At 45.2% G+C, this 22,103-nt stretch overlaps 2 long non-coding RNA genes across 2 annotated transcripts in view; one reads left to right on the forward strand and one right to left on the reverse strand.

The window, feature by feature from the left end:
• The window catches only part of LOC143974397 (uncharacterized), a 299,135-nt gene that overhangs the window by 39,358 nt on the left and 237,674 nt on the right, over positions 1 to 22,103 (forward strand). The window lies entirely within an intron of this gene.
• LOC143974398 (uncharacterized) lies at positions 286 to 10,975 on the reverse strand. The gene is made up of 2 exons (XR_013272212.1): positions 10,705 to 10,975; positions 286 to 607 (listed from the first exon to the last, which is right to left on the reverse strand). It is a non-coding gene; the product is annotated as an uncharacterized LOC143974398 (long non-coding RNA).

A 22,103-nucleotide genomic window follows, 5' to 3' on the forward strand; every position in this document is an offset into this window, starting at 1 on the left:
AGATTAGAAAGGATGGAGGTCCAGACACATGTCCAGAGAACATAGAGGATACATGGAATACATGTCTTAGATTATAAGGGATGCAGGCCCAGAGACATGTCCAGGGATCACAGAAGATACATGTTGAAAAAAATGTTTGGGTTTACACTGTGCTCTCATAGAGTGACACCATGAGTGCAAAAGATACTGATGTGCCAACGTCCTGATATTGCTTAAAGAGGGATGAAAAATGTTTTTCCTATTTATTTGGACTTTTAAAAGGCACATGGATAGATAAGCTAGAGATGGTCTAAAAAAGATAAAATTTATTTTAAACAAAAGTGTATTAAAAACAGTTGTTGCAGATAAAAAAGTAAATAAAAAATCTTTTTAAGTATTGATACACCTTTACAAAACAGGTCTAACACCATCAAATAGTCACAGTCACATATTACAGAGTCAAATCCATAGTCGATTTCAAATCCGTAGACTTAGCAGTATAATCTCCAAATGGAAATATCAATATAATGGAGATATTGGGTCAGAGATGTAAGTTTGGGCGTAAGTAATTCAGTCGTTAGCTCGACATGTTGCGTGTCTGGAAACGCTTCTTCAGGAGCATTTGATTCTAATAAGATACATGTAGAGAAGAATCACAAAATTACCAGGTTATAAACATGCATATACAAACCAACCCAGCCCAACCACCCAGAAGTGACAACATCTCCTAAAGGGGAGAGAGGGGGGGAGGGGAGAGATAAACTGGCATAGGCAAGAAGCAAAGTCACCTGATTGGGATACACATATAAGGGAATAATATAGCAAAAGCAAAAAAAAATCCTATATACAAGAGATTACTTTCCACTCCTTCCCAAAGCCAGGAATCAAATCAAATCACACTTGTTTATTAATAAAAATAAAAAGGTAAATAGAAAAAAGCGTAGTCAAGCATAGCCAGAGTCCTGTAGCCAGATCGGGTAGTCAGCCACTCCAAAGTTCTTTAACCAGATCGGGTAATCAGCCAGGCCGGAAGTCAGGGATCCAAGGAGAGCAACTGCAAGCAGGATAAGAAGCCAGTTGGGATGTCAGCAAGCCAGTCTTGAAACAAACAGCAGGAGATGGTTCCCTGTGATGTGACCAATGCGAAGGCAAATGAAAAAGTGAGCAGGAAGCGGCAGGTCAGACGAGCATCATCAGGAACAGCTGGTAACTGTAGAAAGAGAAGAGAGCTGGCAATTAGCCGACAGCTGAGCGGCCAGCTCAGAGGAGGAAGGGCTAAGCCAGCCCTGACGGTACCCCCCCTCAATAACCCCTCTCCCTCGGAGGGCCACCGGGCTTGACGAGAAACCATCTATGGAACTCACGGAGGAGAACAGGGGCATGTACGTCAGAGGATGAAACCCAGGAGCGTTCCTCCAGACTGTACCCCTTCCAATGCACCAGGTACTGTATGCGCCTACAGAACCTATGGAGTCAACAATGGATTGTACCTTATACTCCTCATGGTTCTCAACCAGAATAGGGTAAGGACGTGGCACAGAGGTGGTAAATCTGTTACAGGCCAACGGTTTCAATAAGGAGACATGAAACACATTAGAGATGTGCATACTAGGAGGAAGGTCCAACGCGTAAGCTACTGGGTTAATCCTGCGAAGGATATGGAATGGCCCAATAAACCGAGGTGCAAACTTCAGTGAGGGAACACGAAGCCGGAGGTTGCGAGATGACAGCCAGACCCTGTCCCCAACCTGGTAGGAAGGTGCAGGCAGGCGTCTGCAGTCAGCATGGAGTCTGTACCTATCATTAGCATGACGCAAAGCCTCCTGGACTTGTACCCAAGTGGAACGAAGACGACGGAGATGCTCCTCTAATGCAGGAATACCCTGCAGAACAAACAAGTCAGGCAACATGAAAGGTTGGAAACCATAATTCGCCATAAATGGAGACAATCGGGAGGCAGAATTCAAGGCACTGTTGTGAGCAAACTCTTCCCAAGGTGATGGGTCAGACCAGTTGTTATGATGGTCAGAAATACAGTGCCTTGTGAAAGTATTCGGCCCCCTTGAACTTTTCAACCTTTTGCCACATTTCAGGCTTCAAACATAAAGATATAACATTTTTATTTTTTGTGAAGAATCACCAACAAGTGGGACACAATTGTGAAGTGGAACGAAATCTATTGGATATTTTAAACTTTTTTAGCAAATAAAAAACTGAAAAGTGGTGTGTGCAAAATTATTCGGCCCCTTTACTTTCAGTGCAGCAAACTCATTCCAGAAGTTCAGCGAGGATCTCTGAATGATCCAATGTTGTCCTAAATGACTGATGGTGATAAATAGAATCCACCTGTGTGTAATCCAGTCTCTGTATAAATGCACCTGCTCTGTGATAGTCTCAGGGTTCTGTTGAAAGCGCAGAGAGCATCATGAAGACCAAGGAACACACCAGGCAGGTCCATAATACTGTTGTGGAGAAGTTTAAAGCTGGATTTGGATACAAAAAGATTTCCCAAGCTTTAAACATCCCAAGGAGCACTGTGCAAGCGATCATTTTGAAATGGAAGGAGTATCAGACCACTGCAAATCTACCAAGACCTGGCCGTCCCTCTAAACTTTCAGCTCAGACAAGGAGAAGACTGATCAGAGATGCAGCCAAGAGGCCCATGATCACTCTGGATGAACTGCAGAGAACTACAGCTGAGGTGGGAGAGTCTGTCCATAGGACAACAATCAGTCGTACACTGCACAAATCTGGCCTTTATGGAAGAGTGGCAAGAAGAAAGCCATTTCTCAAAGATATCCATAAAAAGTCTCGTCTAAAGTTTGCCACAAGCCACCTGGGAGACACACCAAACATGTGGAAGAAGGTGCTCTGGTCAGATGAAACCAAAATCGAACGTTTTGCCCACAATGCAAAACGATATGTTTGTCGTAAAAGCAACACAGCTCATCTCCCTCAACACACCATCCCCACTGTCAAACATGGTGGTGGCAGCATCATGGTTTGGGCCTGCTTTTCTTAAGCCGGGACAGGGAAGATGGTTAAAATTGAGGGGAAGATGGATAGCCAAATACAGGACCATTCTGGATGAAAACCTGTTGGAGTCTGCAAAAGACCTGAAACTGAGACGGAGATTTATCTTCCAACAAGACAATGATCCCAAACATACAGCAAAATCTACAAAGGAATGGTTCACAAATAAACGTATCCAGGTGTTAGAATGGCCAAGTCAAAGTCCAGACCTGAATCCAATCGAGAATCTGAGGAAAGAGCTGAAAACTGCTGTTCACAAATGCTCTCCATCCAACCTCACTGAGCTCGAGCTGTTTTGCAAGGAAGAATGGGTAAGAATTTCAGTCTCTCGATGTGCAAAACTGATAGAGACATACCCCAAGCGACTTGCAGCTGTAATCGCAGCAAAAGGTGGCTCTACAAAGTATTAACGCAAGGGGGCCGAATAATTTTGCACGCCCCACTTTTCATTTTTTTATTAGTTAAAAAAGTTTAAAAATCCAATAGATTTCATTCCACTTCAAAATTGTGTCCCACTTGTTGGTGATTCTTCACAAAAAATAAAAATGTTATATCTTTATGTTTGAAGCCTAAAATGTGGCAAAAGGTTGAAAAGTTCAAGGGGGTCGAATACTTTCGTAGGAATTGCTCCAAGGACTGATTGGCTCATTCTGCGGGCCCCATTAGACTGCGGGTGATATGCAGAAGAGAACGTAAGCTGGATTCCAAACTTTGCACAAAAAGCTCACCAGAACCGGGAGACAAACTGACTGCCCCTATCCGAGACAATCACCTTGGGTAGCCCATGTAAGCGAAAGATCTCCCGAGCAAAAATGGAAGCCAGTTCCTTAGAGGTGGGCAACTTCTTAAGTGGTATACAATGACACATCTTTGAGAACCGGTCAATCACCATAAGGATAACAGTGTTGCCATGGGAGTTGGGCAATTCCACAATGAAATCCATAGATAGGTGAGTCCAGGGCCTCTCTCCATTGGGTATGGGTTGTAGGAGGCCCACTGGAAGGTGCCGTGGAGTCTTACTCTGAGCATACACGGGACAGGCAGCTACGAAGGCAGTAAGATCAGCCCGTAGACTAGGCCACCAGAATTATTGGGAGATGGCCCAAATGAGTTGATTGTTCCCAGGATGGCCAGCTGCCTTGGGAGAATGGTAAGTCTGGAAGCACTGCAGTACGGAGACTCTCTGGGACAAAGCATCGGTCACAAGGTTTATCAGGAGGAGCATGGACCTGAGCAGCAAGAATTTTGTCACCCAAAGGAGAAGTAGGACTGGTGCGAACTGTAGCCAAGATACGATCAGGAGGAATCATAGGAACCGGAACCGACTCTGACTTGGAAGTGGAGGAAAATTGTTGTTACAAGGCATCAGCCCTTACATTCTTAGTACTGGGTAAGAATGAGACTATGTAATTAAAGCTCGATAAGAAAAGAGCCCATCGCACCCTTCTGGGAGAGAGTCGCTTAGCCTCAGACAAGAATGTAAGGTTCTTATGGTCAGTAAGAATAAGAACGGGCACAGTGGTACCTTCAAGGAGATGTCTCCATTCTTTCAGGGCTAAAATGATCGCCAACAGGTCTCTGTCACCAATCTCATAAATGCACTCAGCAGGTGACAATTTCTTGGAAAACTAGCCACACGGATGCATAGCGCTCTCAGAGTTAGGACGTTGAGACAGAAGGGCGCCAACTCCCGTCTCAGAAGCATAAACTTATAGGTTAAAAGGCAACGTAGGATCAGGATGTGCCAACACAGGAGCAGAAACAAAGGCAGCCTTGAGAGTCTCAAAGGCCTTAATGGACTCCAGAGACCAACTCTGTGGGTTACCGCCCTTTCTGGTCATATCAGAGGCTTGACCAGAGATGAGAAGTTACGAATAAACTTCCGATAGTAATTGGCAAAGCCCAGGAAACGCTGCAGAGGACGTAAACCCACGGGTCGAGGCCACTGTAGGAGGACTGCCGACAGTTTCTCTGGGTCCATCGAAAAACCAGCAGTGGAAATGACATGAGGAATGTAACCTGTTCACGATGGAACTCGCACTTCTCAAGTTTACAATAGAGATTGTTCTCTCTTTGTTTCTGAAGTACACGACAGACCTCTGTGTGGTAGCTCTCCAGGGACTTGGAAAATATATGAGGATATCATTGAGCTAAACCACCACACACAATTGCAACAAATCTCGGAGGACATAGTTCATAAATTTCTGGAAAACTTTCGGGGCGTTACAAAGGCCAAAAGGCATTACCAGGTATTCATAATGGCCTGTTCTGGTATTAAACGCAGTTTTCCACTCGTCGCCCTCCTTAATGCGCACGAGATTGTATGCGCCTCTCAGGTCAAGCTTTGTGAAAACCTTTGCTCCCTTGAGGTGCTCAAATAACTCTGTAATCAATGGAATCGGGTAGGCATTCTTAACCACTTGCTTACTGGGCACTTAAACACCCTTCCTGCCCAGACCAATTTTCAGCTTTCGGTGCTCTCACAATTTGAATGACAATTACTCAGTCATGCAACACTGTACCCAAATGAATTTTTTGTCCTTTTTTTCCCACAAATAGAGCTTTCTTTTGGTGGTATTTGATCACCTCTGGGGTTTTTATTTTTTGCGCTATAAATGAAAAAAGACTGAAAATTTTGAAAAAAAACGCATATTTCTTTGTTTCTGTGACAGAATTATGCAAATTATTAATTTTTCTTCATAAATTTTGGCCACAATTTATACTGCTACATATCTTTGGTAAAATTAACCCAAATTAGTGGATATTATTTGGTCTTTGTGAAAGTTAGAGAGTCTACAAGGTGTGGTGCGAATCGCACAAAATTGATCACATCTGATGTACTGGTGGCCTATCTCGCTTCTTGTGACCCGAACAAGTGAGGAAAGTACAAATACCCCCCAAATGACCCCTTTTTGGAAAGTAGACATTCCAATGTATTTAGTAAGAGGCATAGTGAGCTTTTTGATGTTGTCATTTTTTCCCCACAATTCTTTGCAAAATTAAGATTTTTCTTTTTTTTTTTCTCCACAAAATTGTCATTGTAATAGGTTATTTCTCTCACGTGGCATGTGTATACCACAAATGACACCCCCAAAAAATTCTGCTCCTCCTCCTGAGTATTACAATACCACATGTTTGGGACTTTTTCACAGCCTGGCCACATAGAGAGGCCCAACATGCAGGTAGCGCCATCATGTGTTCTAGGAACATAAATTACACATCTAACTTGTTGACTATTTATTACACTTTTGAAGCACCAGGACAATGACACGTGAGACTGATGACAGATGGCACTGATACATGGCAATGATGACACTTATACGTGGCACTGATGACAGATGGCACTAATATGTGGCACTGATGACACGTGGCACTAATACGTGGCACTGATGACAGATGACACTAATACATGGCACCGATGACGCGTGACACTGATGACAGATGGCACTGATAAGTGGCATTGATGGCACGTGACACTGACAACAGATGGCACGTGACACTGACAGGTGGCACTGATGACAAATGGCACTGATGACAGATGGCACTAATACGTGGCACTGATGACAGATGGCACTAATACGTGGCACTGATGACAGATGGCACTATGTGGCACTGATGACAGATGGCACTATGTGGCACTGATGACAGATGGCACTGGGGGCAGGTGGCACTGGGGAGGATGGCACTGGGGAGGATGGCACTGCTGGGGGAGGATGGCACTTTTTTTTTTTTACTCGAGGCAGAACGGCTGCCGCTGCAGCCGTTCATCTCTCCCCTCTCACACTGTCTGTGTGAGGAGGGAGAGCGGCGCTGAGAGATGATCTCATATGTTTACATATGAGATCATCTCCCATTGGACATGCCGATCACGCTGTAAACGGCCGCTGTGATTGGCCGTTTACAGCGATCTGTGTTTGCCTGCCCCGGGGGACACGGCGAACACAGAACTTCCGCGATGCGCGCCCACGGCGGCGCACATTGCGGAAGTAAACATCAGGACGTCCAGGGACGGCCACGCGGACGAACGCGCCTGCTCTACGGCCGTCATTCGGCTATAGGGCAGGGGCGCGAGGTGGTTAATCGTGACCCCTATAATCTATACAGCACTAGCAGGAGACGAGGACTTGCGGATGAAACCTCGACACAGTGCATCAGCAACATACTCCTCCATGGCCTTATCTTCCAAGACCGACAAAGGGTAAACCCGGCCACGAGGAGGTATGGCACCAAGTTGAAGGTCAATTGCGCAATCATAAGGCCGGTGTGGAGGCAAACTACCAGCTTGACCTTTTATCAAAGACATCGCCAAAATCACGGTACTCCTCTGGCAAGGAGGGGAGTGAAGCTGTGCGCAGGACCTTGGATACCTTCAGGAAGCATGTCTCACTGTATTGTGGTGACCAGGAGAGAACCTCAGCACGGAGCCAATCAAAAGAGGGTTTGTGCCTCTGTAACCAAGGATAACCAATAACCAGCGGAAATCTGGGTGAGGAAATAAATTGGAATTGGGTTATCTCATGGTGAAGAGCCCCTATGGCCGTGGACAACAGAACCGTCTCATGAGTCACATGGGCAGGCTGTATAGGTCTCGCGCCAAGAGCCTCAATGGCAAGTGGAGTGTCACGCAGCTGCAGCGGAATCGAGTGCTGCGAAACGAATGCAGCATCAATGAACAGGCCTGCAGCCCCAGAGTCGATAAGAGCCTGTATCTCGATGAACGACTCAGCCCAAAAAAGGGTGACTAAAACCAGGGACTTATCCTTCTGGATAACTGGGGACGAAACAGCACCACCTAAGGTCTGTCCATGACAGGACCTCAAGGTTCGGGCGTTCCCTGGACGGGTAGCACAAGACTTCAAAAAGTGACCTGCCTGGCCACAATAAAGGCACAATCTTTCCCTCCTCCTAAAAGCTCTCTCATCCGCAGAGATACGCGTGAAGCCCAGGTGCATGGGTTCATCTTCACTGACCAACTCGGTACCAGGAGGCATGGGAGGTGAGGGAGGCATGGGTGGGACTACAAAGCTCGGAGGCAAACGTACAGGAGGCTTCCGCAAGCGCTCCTTAAGAGAAAGTCCTTTCTCTGAGTCTGGAGTCAATGAGGATGGCAAACGAGATCAAGCTCTCCAGCTCAGTGGGTATATCTCGGGCTGCAATCTCATCCTTGATGGAATCCGAGAGACCATGACAAAAAGCAGCCATGAGGGCTTCATTGTTCCTAGCAACCTCTGCTGCCAGAGTACGGCATTCAGTGGCGTAGTCGGCAACAGTTCTCGTACTCTGATGGACATGAGGCACTTGGCAGCAGAAGCGGAGCGTGCGGGAACGTCAAAAACCCTTTTAAAGGAGGCCACAAACTGAGGGTAACTCAAGACAACAGGTTTTTGCATCTTTCATAGAGGGTTAGCCCAGGCCAAGGCTCTCTCAGAAAGCAAAGATATCACAAAACCTACTTTGCTTCTGTCCGTGGGAAACGCCTGGGGCAGCATTTCGAAGTATATCTCAACCTGATTGAGAAACCCTCTGCATTGAACTGGATCACCCCCAAATCACTGGGGAAGCAGAGCAGAACCAGGCATACCTCTTATAGAGGTACTACTCGAGGCAGTTGCCTGCACAGAGATTGGCGCAGCAGGAGGGATGGCCTGGGAGCAGCCACCATGGTGGATTCCAGGTGAGCCTTGCGATTCAGGAGCATTTGTAACGCCAAGGCAAACTGATCCATGCGGTGATCTTGCTCATCCAATCTGGAAAAAATATTACCAACAAGTGGATTGACTGTATCTTCTGAATTCATGGCCTTTGCGTACTGTCAGAAACCATGAAACCAGGTAAATAGAAAAAAGCGTAGTCAAGCATAGCCAGAGTCCTGTAGCCAGTTCGGTTAGTCAGCCACTCCAAAGTTCATTAACCAGATCGGGTAATCAGCCAGGCCGGAAGTCAGGGATCCAAGGAGAGCAACCAAAAGCAGGATAAGAAGCCAGGTGGGATGTCAACAAGCCAGTCTTAAAACAAACAGCAGGAGATGGTTCCCTGTGATGTGACCAACATGAAGGCAAATGGAAAAGTGAGCAGGAAGGCTTTAAATAGGCAGGTCAGACGAGCATCATCGGGAACAGCTGGTAACTGTGGAAAGAGAAGAGAGCTGGTAATTAGCCGACAGCTGAGCGGCCAGCCCAGAGGAGGAAGGGCGTTGTAATTAAACATATCAGGGAAGGGACAACTAGGCCTACCCTGAGTACTTGCAGAAAATCACTGCGATGAGGTATGGTAAATATGGAGCCAGGGCCAGTTGATCTGTCCTGGGAACTGAGGTAATAATGGAGTCGCGTGCTAGCAGGGTGCACACAGAAAACCTCCCCAGGACGCAGGACACAAGTTGATGGTATATATATAATGGGACAGGGTAGTAGACCAATGGTGTCTGCCAGAAGGAACTGGAGATAAGGTATTGTGGTGAACTATGGCGTTTTAAGTTAGTGGCAACAAAAACTGCGTCAAGGGAGGCCAGATATATCTGCCCTGCACATGTGCATGCTGACGCCTACCAATGTCACGTCGGCACGGCATAAGAGGGGAGGAGCTCTGATACCAACGTTAAGCGCCACCCAGGAAAGACGATCGTGTTCCACAGCTACACCGACTGGAATGGATGATCACATGATCGTCAAAGCAGGATGCATGGCACCGATGTGCTGTGAGCAACCGCCCCCCCTCCCCCCCACACACACAAATCCCCCTCCCAAAAGGGACGGGAGGAAGGGTGATAGGGAGGGGCACACAGAGTGCATCGCAGCTCCCCGTCATCAGATACAGAGAAGGCCCTGGACTTAAAAAAAACACAGCTCAATCTTACAGTTATAACACAAAGCATGTGTGCTGAATAATCTCGTGGGCACAAAAAAAAGGGGAAATTGTGTCCCAAGGACAAAGCCTGGATATGGTACATTACCATCCAGAGCTTAAAAACCTCCCACATGGGTGGCAGGGGAACACTGTGCATTAGGCATGGAGGCTAATAGACTGGGTTGACAAAGGAGGAAAGGGGGGAGATTTGGGACTTTAAATGAGGCACATATATAGTGTGCCAGTGCCTCCATCCCTGTTTCAAAGAGTACAATGGGGAATTTGGGACTTTGAATGAGGCTATAGACCTTGTGGAGGTAGGTTACATGGAAGTACTTGTTTATTAATCATAAAAAAAATGTATAAAACATGTCAATAACAGAAACTACATAGAAGAAAACACATTGTAATAAATATAATTTCACATATCTTCACACACACACACACATAAATAGGTGCACATGCAATACAGGCATCTAGGGTACATCAATGTATAGTAGCCAAGCAACGCATGGTGGTCTGAGTTGATTGGTAAATACATTCCAATGAGTTCATATGTGTACATGTAACATAAGCAGCACTTGCGGGTATAAGTAAGTAAAAACAGTAAGAACATGATTGATTAGAAAGTAATATTCAACGCTACTCGTCATTCGGGGGAGGAGTCTCACGCAGCAGCGTGTCCAGACCTAGCAGGTGCAGGTGTGGATCAGCTCTCCTCCCATGGCTGTGATCTCGCCGCCCTGCCCCGCTTGAAGCCGGCTATGGCGCTTTTGTTGTAGCCTTCCCCTCTCGCCCTCCCCCCTCCTGCTGTGCCCCCTCCGTCATCTGCTGTCACCGCCATACCTCGGACGTTTGCCGGGCACCGGAAAGCTCTCGGGCGGCCGCCGGGACCGCCGTGTGGCTGACGCCCCGGAGAAGCGTAGGAGACGCTCGGAGGAGGATGTGGTTTCCTCATGAGAGTAGCGGTGTCCCGAGGCAGGTTGGAGATCCTTGGAGCTGTGGAAGCAACCGAAGGCGCTATGCGCCCTCTGCTGGTCAAGGAAGAAACTGCAAGACCTGACAGAGTAAGACACTAAAGCCTCCAGAGTAACATGTATATTGTGCAGTAAGAGATTTGGTGGAGGAAGCCTGGAGATCGATCCTGACGGAAGTCTGATGGACTTGGTATGTGGACTTATTTTATATTAAAAAAAAAATTTCTGTCTGAAAAGGCTGGATAAACATCTGCATATTATTGAAAATAACTGTTAGGGGCACCTCCAAGCTATTGATAGCATAAAGGAGATGGTGAAAAATGCAGAGAGTAGCCCCGTAGACATGTCACTGAGACCTAATGGAAAAGAAAGACACCACTCTTTAATATCAACTTAAAACCTGGAGATATATTGTGTGTTTTAAAATTGTACAGTGTTGCACCAAATGCGATATTGGTTGTAGGAATATACTGAGGGGAATCACAGTAATTAAGGCAACAATAACACATTAACGCAGTGGAATGAGGGAAAGAAAGGGAAAGATTGGGAGCTTGCGGATGGTGACTACCAGGGCTGGTGCAAGGATTTTTGACACCCTAGGCGAAACCTAATGTTGCCGCCCCCATTGGCTCCACCCCTGACTATACGGTAGAGGTGGTGGGGGTGGAGATTTTTGTGGCGCCTTCCAATGACCCCCCTGTGGTGGTGTGCTGTCTAGTAAAGGTGTGGTGTAGTGAAGGTGTGCGGTGCAGTGGATGTGTGCGGTGCAGTGGAGGTGTGCGGTGCAGTGGAGGTGTGTGGTGGAGGTGTGTGGTGGAGGTGTGTGGTGTAGTGAAGGTGTGTGGTGTAGTGAAGGTGTGTGGTGTAGTGAAGGTGTGTGGTGTAGTGAAGGTGTGTGGTGTAGTGAAGGTGTGCGGTGTTGTGAAGGTGTGTGGTGGAGGTGTGCAGTGTAGTGGAGGTGTGTAGTGGAGGTGTGGGGAAGGTGTGCTGCGTGCAGTGAAGGTGTGCTGTGTGGTGGAGGTGTGGGGAAGGTGTGCTGTGTGGTGGAGGTGTGCAGTGTAGGTGTGGTGAAGGTGTGCGGTGTAGTGGAGGTGTGCGGTGTAGTGGAGGTGTGGTGAAGGTGTGCTGTGTGGTGGAGGTGTGCAGTGTAGTGGAGGTGTGGTGAAGGTGTGCTGTGTGGTGGAGGTGTGCAGGTGTGCAGTGTAGGTGTGGTGAAGGTGTGCGGTGTAGTGGAGGTGTGGTGAAGGTGTGCTGTGTGGTGGAGGTGTGGTGGAGGTGTGCAGTGTAGTGGAGGTGTGGTGAAGGTGTGCTGTGTGGTGGAGGTGTGTGGTGGAGGTGTGGTGAAGGTATGCTGTGTGGTGGAGGTGTGTGGTGTAGTGAAGGTGTGTGGTGTAGTGAAGGTGTGTGGTGTAGTGAAGGTGTGTGGTGTAGTGAAGGTGTGTGGTGTAGTGAAGGTGTGCGGTGCAGTAGAGGTGTGCGGTGTAGTGGAGGTGTGCGGTGTAGTGGAGGTGTGCGGTGTAGTGGAGGTGTGCGGTGTAGTGGAGGTGTGCTGTGAGGTGTAGTGGAGGTGTGCTGTGAGGTGTAGTGGAGGTGTGCTGTGAGGTGTATTGAAGGTGTGCTGTGAGGTGTAGTGGAGGTGTGCTGTGAGGTGTAGTGGAGGTTTGCTGTGAGGTGTATTGGAGGTGTGCTGTGAGGTGTATTGGAGGTGTGCTGTGAGGTGTATTGGAGGTGTGCTGTGAGGTGTGCTGTGAGGTGTGCTGTGAGGTGTGCTGTGAGGTGTATTGGAGGTGTGCTGTGAGGTGTAGTGGAGGTGTGCTGTGAGGTGTATTGGAGGTGTGCTGTGAGGTGTATTGGAGGTGTGCTGTGAGGTGTAGTGGAGGTGTGCTGTGAGGTGTATTGGAGGTGTGCTGTGAGGTGTATTGGAGGTGTGCTGTGAGGTGTATTGGAGGTGTGCTGTGAGGTGTATTGGAGGTGTGCTGTGAGGTGTAGTGGAGGTGTGCTGTGAGGTGTGCTGTGAGGTGTGCTGTGAGGTGTATTGGAGGTGTGCTGTGAGGTGTATTGGAGGTGTGCTGTGAGGTGTAGTGGAGGTGTGCTGTGAGGTGTGCTGTGAGGTGTGCTGTGAGGTGTGCTGTGGAGTATACAGAGAAGTGTGCGGTGTAGTGTACAGGGATCATGATACCCAGGATGGCATAGCTGTATGACAGGTGGGGGGGAGTGGGCTGTGTGTGTAAGCCCTGCGGATCCGATCTCATCGTTCATAGAACACACAGTAAGGGGTTCGTGCCTCCACCCACGTTACTCTCCTGTTCCTGTGTGTGTTGAAACTTTCACAGCATAGACTTACTTGGTCCCGCGTGCTTCACGATCATCGCTTGCTCCTCCAGCCCTCCGCTGATAGAAGAGATCATCATGACATCCCCCAGCCCCGCCTCCTGTTTACTGCAAAGCCGCCGTTTCTCTTTTAGCTGTGCTGTCCGGCGGTGCCCGTGTCTCCGGCAAGATCCTGTGTGTCATCTGGGGTGAGCGAACCGGCTACCCCCCCCCCCCCCGCGCGCGCAGCGCTACTATGCCACTGCTGTCATGCATCCCTGCCACCATGGCCGGCCAGCCAGCTTGTCAGTTCCTTCTCCCACTGGCTTGTTCGTTTTGCTTCCTCAACTTCTTCCTCCCAGGAGCTGTGGCTGCGCCCTAGGTTGCAGTGCGCCCTAGGCGGCTGCCTAGTCCGCCTAGTGGTAGCACCGGCCCTGGTGACTACCCACTCCCCACAAATAAAGATTCCCTCTCAAAACTCTATGGTTTGTTTCTGCTGCATACTGGACTTATTTTTTATTCCTTTGGTTCCTATTGAGGCATTGTGACTGAATGTTAACTTTGAGTTGCGGTAACAGCATGGATGTTGGAATCCAAGGGAGGAAATAAGCTTGAGCAGAGACGCTTAATACTGAACACTGAGGTTGAATATCTGGTGCCTGGTTGCACCCGTCCCTGGATACTGACTCACAGCATAGAATAAAAAAGAAAAAGGGGAAAGTAAAACAAAAAGCAAAGGATCCCTATAGCTGGTGTTTAATAATCAGGACCCAGAGAGCAACATTCATAGGGAATACATAAATTTATAAACATTGAGATAAAAATTAGGGAATACCTCTTCATACTACCCTAGAGTAAACGCAGAGCGGTCTAAGTAAAAAGCACGTGGCTAAATGAAGGGGAAGACACCAAAGTCAGGAGCCACCCCTAAATCTCCCCGGCGGAGCTTAGTTATAAGCCCCGGCTCAATGAATGAGTATGTTACACAAACTGGGGGAGTTGAGAAACAACAAACAGAAAAACAACAACAAACAAGAAGTTCCCAAGTAGATAAGGATAAAAAGGAAAGAAAGGATAAGGACAGGAAAAAGCACCAACCACAAAATAACTCCTTAAGGGACCAAGAAGGACCGTTAGAGGGGGAGATAGAACAATCAACAGAGGTAGAGTATGAAATTGAAGGTACACAGACGCACCCAACTCAATGTGAAAACCCCTCATCTACGCCTACAAAAAAAAGAAATTAGTCTGATGTTTGTGGCACTGGAAAATTCCATGAAAACGGAAATGGAAAAATTACACAAGAATCTCGCCCATATTTTGGAACGAGTAGAAAATATCGAAAAAAAAAATGGAAAAAGATGCAAACACAATAAAGAACTTAGAAGTAGAAATATTATCACTAAAAAAAGCACAAGCATACAAATTAGAGGAACAGGAAAACGGGGACAAAAGAGAGAATTTAAGAATACGTGGAGTCCCGGATTCCTTCCAGCGAGAGGATTTAATAGCCGTAATAAATAAGATATGCAACCCATTGCTGAATAAAGAAATAACAACAAACTCAATAAGTATTGAAAAAGTTTACAGAGTAAGGAAACCAAAGGACTTGCCACGAGACATGCCACGGGACATAATGGTGCGTTTTCAAAACGAAGAAAAGTATCAAATCTGGAGGAACATTAGGGTAAAGGCACCAATAGAATATGAAGGAAAGATTATACAGATGTACCAGGACTTGTCCCCAGATACCTTAAGGAGAAGAAGAGAATTAAAACCATTATTAGAAGTGTTGATGGAGAATGGCGTTCAATATAATTGGGGTTTTCCAGCGTGCTTAATAGGCAGAAAAAATGGTCGGACAGTAAGTTTGAGGCACGTTTGAAGATATAACGGATTTTTGTAAAACAATTAGATATCCCAAAACCAAGGATTTGAACAGGGGGTGGGAGGCAGTTGGGGGGACAGGCGAGGGGATGGGGATAAGAGGGGAGGGCCGGAGGTCAGTATAGACTATCCTGGCCGGGCCCTTTGGGCCCGTTCTCCCTTCTGTCTCTGTCCCTCCCTCTCCCCCCCCCCCCCCCTTTTTTTTTTTTTTTTTTCTTCTTTTCAGGAGGGGGGAGGAGGGGGGGGCGGTGGTAGGGGGAGGAGAGGGTCCACCCGGCTTGTTGGGTAGCCATCTCGCAAGTATTAGCTGAGATGGTTGGCGAAGCGGCTGAACAGAATTCCACCCTGGGGATAAAGGGAACAAGGTGGTTCCGGATAAGATATCCCAGACCATAGAGTCAAAAATACACCGAATAAGGGGGCAAGGTGGGGGGAGGGTATTAAGGGTGGGAAAGGCGGTTGGTCCAAATCCATTAAATGAAAGAGAAGTGTTCATAGATCTGTCGGATGGGAGAACTTAATATAGTAACATACAACGTGAGAGGAATGATCTCTCCCAAAAAAAGGTATAATGTCATGAAAGAACTAGAGGGATATTCGGCGGACATTGTTTTCCTACAGGAGACACATGTATCTCTGGACACCAATGTCCGGTTGAATACAAGAAGGTCTCCAAAATGGTATTATGCAGATTCCCCGATAAGGGGGTAGCTATTGGAATAGCAAATAATGTTAGATGGTCCTTAGAGGGGATGAAGGCAGACCCAGAGGGGAGGTTTCTACTTGTAAAAGGGACCATCTTAAAAAAGAAATATACACTAGTTAATATTTATAATCCCAACAGGGCCCCAAAAAAATACCTGAATGGGATTTTGAATGTTATAGAGAGTTACAAAGAAGGCCAAGTGATATTAGCAGGAGACCTAAATTTTATTATGAACCCTGAAGTAGATAGCACGTCGAATGCTCTCCCTCAAGAAATTAAACAACATAGAATATTAAAAGGAAAACTACATACACAACAGTTAGTAGACGTATGGAGAACATTTAACCCGGGTGTAAAGGACTACACGTATTATTCCACGGTACACGACATGTACGCGAGATTGGACCATGTATTATTAGAACACGAAATATTGGAAAATGTAATAAAAACACAGATAGGAGGCATCACTTTATCGGACCACGCCCCGGTGATAATTAAAATTAGACAGTGCGAAACGGAGTATAGGAAAGGCTCTTGGAGACTCAACGAGGCTCTGATTGAGAACGAGGAAATTGAGAACATCATAGAAATAGAACAATACTTTAAAACAAACGATACATCAGAAATCACCAAAGCAACCCTTTGGGAAGCACATAAAGCTCTAATTCGAGGCAAACTAATCTCCATAGGTGCTGGGGAAAAAAAAAAGAAAGTGAAAGGAGATTGTTCAATCTAAAAGAAGAACTTCAAGGACTAGAACAAAAACATAAGAGACAATCAGGAAAAATACATATAAGGAAATCATTCAAAAGCGTGCCCAAATAAATGAAATGACAGAACAGGAGAGAAGAAAAGTTTTCAAAAATGTAGCTAAAGAAAGATACCAGTGGGGGAACAAGACGGGGAAACATCTGGCAAGATTATCGCGGGGAAAAAAAACCTCAAACTACATAGAAAAGATGAACATGGGGAGCTGAAGTTAAAAACATCTGAGATAGCAAAGGCGTTTAAATCATATTATAGAGCCCTATATTCCATTAGAAGTACTGAGACAGAAGAACAGAAGGAGAATAGGATAGCTAAAATCCTATATTACCTAAGGGAAATAGATCTACCTAGAATAACGGAAGAAATGGTCAAGAACCTGGACGAGCCTATTACCCCAGAGGAAATTGATAGAGCAATAAGGGAATCACCGAATGGGAAAAGCCCAGGCCCAGACGGCTTTACAATTAGATATTATAAGAAATTCCGGCACCAATTGGTTCCAGAATTATGTAAATACTGGAATAATCTGGGTGAGGAAGAAACTGAGGAAAGAGTCGCTATTGGCAAATATAGTAGTTATACCAAAACCCGGCAAAGATAATTCCATTTGTTCTAACTACCGTCCTATAGCGTTATTGAACGTAGATACAAAACTATATGCGAAGGTAGTGGCAACTAGAGTAAAAAAATTGATGCCGGAATTAATTCATGGGGATCAGGTAGGATTTATCCCAGGGAGGGAGGGAACTCTGTTACTCATAGGTAAAGATAAGGTAAATAAGCCCCCGATGGTATTAGTATCGATCGATGCCGAGAAAGCATTCGATAGAGTAGACTGGTCCTTTATAATAGAAACTTTGTGGAAAATAGGTTTTGGTCCAAAGATGCTGAAATGGATAAATAATCTATATATTCAACCAACAGCCAGAATAGGAATAAATGGGAGTTTGTCGTCCGCCTTTGAAATGCTAAATGGGACAAGACAAGGATGTCCACTCTCGCCCCTTCTGTACGTTATCGCTTTGGAGCCATTATTGGCAAAGATCCGTGAGAATGTGAACATAGGGGGGGTTGAGATGGGCGGAGAAAACCATAAAGTGGCAGCATATGCGGACGACATACTCCTATATATAACACATCCACGTCTCTCCCTACCCAGTTTAATAAAAGAAATAAAGGAATACGGTGCTCTCTCAAATTTTAAAATAAACCCTATAAAAACAGTGATACTGAATATAGGTTTAGACAATAAAGAAAAGATATTACAGCAGGAATTCCCCTTTACATGGGGAAAAAAAAGAAATAACATATTTAGGTATAAAGATAACTAAAACGGTTCAGGAATTCTATCAGGCTAATTATATCCCATTAGTAAATGAAATTAAAACAGTATTAAGGAAAATAAACAAGGGACCCATTTCTTGGACGGGTAGAATCAATGTGCTGAAAATGGTGGTATTACCAAAAATCACCTACAAATTTCAAATGCTTCCGATTAATATCCCAAATAGTTTTTTTTCAAGTAATAAAAACACTTTTTTTAGAATTTATATGGGAAAATAAAAAGCCCAGGATAAATTTATAATACATTAACTAGGAAAAAAAAAGCGGAGGAATGGCTTTACCAGACACTTATAGATACTATCGCGCAATTACTGTGGCGAGATTGGTGGAATGGGCTAACGTTGGCACAATGAAGAGATGGGTAAAAATTGAAGAATCACTTATAGGCACACAATTAAAAAAAAATATTTGGATACCCCCAAAATTTAGAATGGGTAAAAATAAGGCTCACGAAATCACGTTAACCACATTTAAAGTATGGGATGCACTACATTGTAGAAATAAATGGGAATATAATTCCCCATGAATTCCACTTGAGGGTACAGATTTTTTTTTTATTCCAGGGAGGGGCACACAATTAGGGAAACAAATGGAAAATACACAATTAAAGGACATCACTTGTAGAGGGGTGTAAATGTCAAAACAAGAAATAATAAAGAAGCATAGATGGCAAAACCTAAAACAATGGGAATACCTACAGATTCAGCATTTTGTTAATTCTATCCCAAAACCCATAAGGGACGAGAACACTTTAACACCAATAGAAAAACTCTGTAATTCTAAGATAACTGTAAAGCACTGTATATCAAGAATATATGAAATCCTTTCAGAAGTGGAGAAACAAGAAAGCATCCCAGCTATAGTAAAATGGGAACAGGATATGAGTATAAAAGTAGATGAAGTACAGATGATGGAGGTAGCGCATAGATATGTATCAAAAGACATGCAGGTAGGTTAATTGGCTTCTGTCCAAAATTGGCCCTAGTATATGAATGGGTACCTAGGATTGTGGACTCCTTGAAGGTAGGGACTGGTGTGAGTGTGCAGTGTACAGGGATGGGGTCAGTTGTAGACACTCACTCAGGTTGAACTGGATGGACTGGTGTCTTTATTCAACCTTACTAACTATGAAACTATGTATCGGACACAACGTCCGTAGAAGTTAATTATAAATGTATGATAAGATGGCATATGACACCGGACAGAATACATAGAATTGACCCCTCTAGATCCAAACAGTGTTGGAGAGAATGCAAACTACCTGGAACAACATATCACATATGGTGGGAATGTCCAGGGATAAAAGACTACTGGCATAAAATAATAGATTATATAGAAAAAATAACGGGGAAAAAATACCATATAGTCCCAGGGAATGTCTGTTTTACGGGGTAGAGGAAGAAAGTGGTAACCAAAACACAAAACAAAAAATAAACCAACAGGTAAATAAAAAAATAAGATTGATACCCTTTTTACTCAATGCAGCAAAAGCGTTGATACCCAAAAATTGGTTACAAGTCAAAAAGTCCCCAATTAGAGACTGGATACAGAGAATCGACTTTATTAACAATATGGAATATTTAATTAAAATGGAAAACAACCAAATGAATAGACACTGGGCAACATGGGAAAAGTGGAGAGCATTCAAAAAGACGGAAAATTATATCCAGGCATTAGTAGAATAAGTAGAAGATGGTGGGCCAACAGCACAGGGGGTGGAAAGGTGGGGGGAGGACAGGGGAAATAAGGGTTAGTGGGTGGGAAATAAAGAAAGTTTTGAGAGAAAAAAAGGGATTTACATGGAACATCACAACCATGGTTTCCCTTAGGATCACCCAGCAAAGTAACGGACTGTCTTGATACCAATATTATAAAAAATACAAATGTTTATTATTATATATAAAAAGTTTTTTTTAGAAAATAAAGAGAAAAATTGTGTAGACATAAAATTTCAATGGTTGCACAATGTAGCTATAACATAGACAAAAAGAGATATTCTAACGATATTGGGTGTCCAATTCGGTCTTTGGTTTCTACTAGTTTCGCGACTTTACTGTCGCTTCTTCAGGAGACCTTGTTTGTCTGAAATCGAAGTTTATAACAGTTTATTTAACAGAATTAGCATAGTTCAACATATTTGATGTATTATTTTACAAGACCCTAAACAAAAGGGAGGGTAGAAAACGAAGTGTGCAGCTCACCACCACAAAGGCATCAAGTCACAAAGCATTTGGAGTTCGGGTGGTCCTAACCAGCCAGGCTTTAACCACCCTTTGGGGCGGACACGGGAGGTTCAGAGTCAGCTATAAAACAATAGTCAGAGAATCTGAGTGGTAAATATATCTAATTAAGGAGCATATCATTTATATCTCACTATGGGTATAACATAAACATACCGATATAACCAGATGCTTTTTAAATAATGCAGCATGGAAAATAAGTGGGTGGGAAATAAGATGAAAATTGAATGTATCTACTTAACTTGAAAATATACGTATTGTATAAGACAGTCTTTATTATGTCTGTATAGCATACTATTTTTGTCTACTTTTAAAAAAATCAATAGAATTTAAATTATAAAAGAAAAAAAATATTCAACAGTGATGGTTAGATTGAGGGGTGTGTGTGTGTGTGTGTGTGTGTGTGTGTATGTATATATGTGTGTGTGTGTGTATATATATATATATGACGCATTGTGTGTGTGTGTGTGTGTGTGTATCACACTCATCAGGGGCGGATGCTCAAAGATATCTTCAAGGTATAATGGGATACGGTTAGTAAGGTTGTAATTAAACATATCAGGGAAGGGACAACTAAGCCTACTGTGAGTACTTACAGAAAATTACTGCGATGAGATATGGTGAGTATGGAGCCAGGGCCAGTTGATCTGTCCCGGGAGCTGGAAACACAGAGGATACATGGGATAGATTAGAAAGGATGGAGGCCTAGAGACATGTCCTGGGCCTCCATCCCTTCTAATCTAACTCATGTATCCTCTATGTTCTTTGGACATGTCTCTGGGTCTCCATCCTTACTAATGTAACCCATGTATCCTCTGTATTCCCTGGACATGTAAGTGGGAACTCTGATGTAAATGGGAATGCAGTGGACTCTGATGTAAGGTGGTCTCTGGTGACCAGAGCACCCCTTACATCGGAATTTATCAATAGATCATGCTCTGCAGCATTTCCCTTTACATCTGAGTTCCCTTGCACTGTAAGGGGAATCTTGCAGACTCTGATGTAAAGGGTAATGGCAGGAACTATGATGTGGGGGGGGGGGGGGACTCTGGTGACTGGAGACAACCTTCCGCAGAGTGAATACTGTAAGGTGGGGGGGGGGGTTACTGATATAAGGGGAAACCTTTTATATCAGTGTCCCCTTACATCAGTGATACCCCATCAGATTGGCCTGATGGCACTGTCACTGACCTCCTCTCAGGTGAACTGTGCAGGGCTCAGTTAGTCCAAGTCGATGGCTCTGGTTTTATGCTATAGTCTCTTCTCCACAGTCCATACACTTCTGACTCCTCCTGATTCCTCACTCTTGATTCCTCTCCAGACTTCCCCTCAGGGACTGCAGACATGATAAGAGATAGTCAGAAATTGCAGAATGATACAAGATATGGGAGGTGGTTAGAGGCTGCAGACATGGTACAGGAGGTGGTCAGAGGTTGTGCACAGGATACAGGAGGTGGTCAGATGATGTGCACAGGATACTGGAGGCAATCAGAGGATGTGGAAATGGTACAGGTGGTGGTCAGAGGATGCGGACAGGATACAAGAGGTGATTTTAGAGAATGCGGACAGGATACAGGAGGCAGTCAGAGGATGTGGAAATGGTACAGGGGTTGGTACGAGGATGTGCACAGGATACTGGAGGTGGTCAGAGTATGCAGACATGTAGGGGGAGCAAACCGAGGGGTCCCCTGTGTAGGGGGAGCACACAGAAGGGGTCAGTCATGTAGGGGGAGCACACAGAGTGGTCAGTGGTGTAGTGGGAGCACATCCATGTATCCATGTAGGGGAGCACACAGTGGGTTGAAGTCCTGATAAGAGCTGTCACAGGAGGGCCCTCACACAGGACAAATGGCAGGCAGGGTGGTGAGGTTGCCACACTCAGGGTGTTCAGGCAGGGCAGTGAGGTTGACATACTCAGGGTGATCAGGTTCCTGTTCTTAGGGGAGGCGGGGTCCTGGTCCCCAGGGAAGATGGGGTCCCTATGTAAGATGGAGTCCCCGTTGCCAGGGGAGA

This window comes from Lithobates pipiens, unplaced genomic scaffold (assembly GCF_037356315.1).
Source record: "Lithobates pipiens isolate NorthernLeopardFrog02 unplaced genomic scaffold, aLitPip1_a1.2 Scaffold_13, whole genome shotgun sequence".
NCBI classification, from domain to species: Eukaryota; Metazoa; Chordata; class Amphibia; order Anura; family Ranidae; genus Lithobates; species Lithobates pipiens.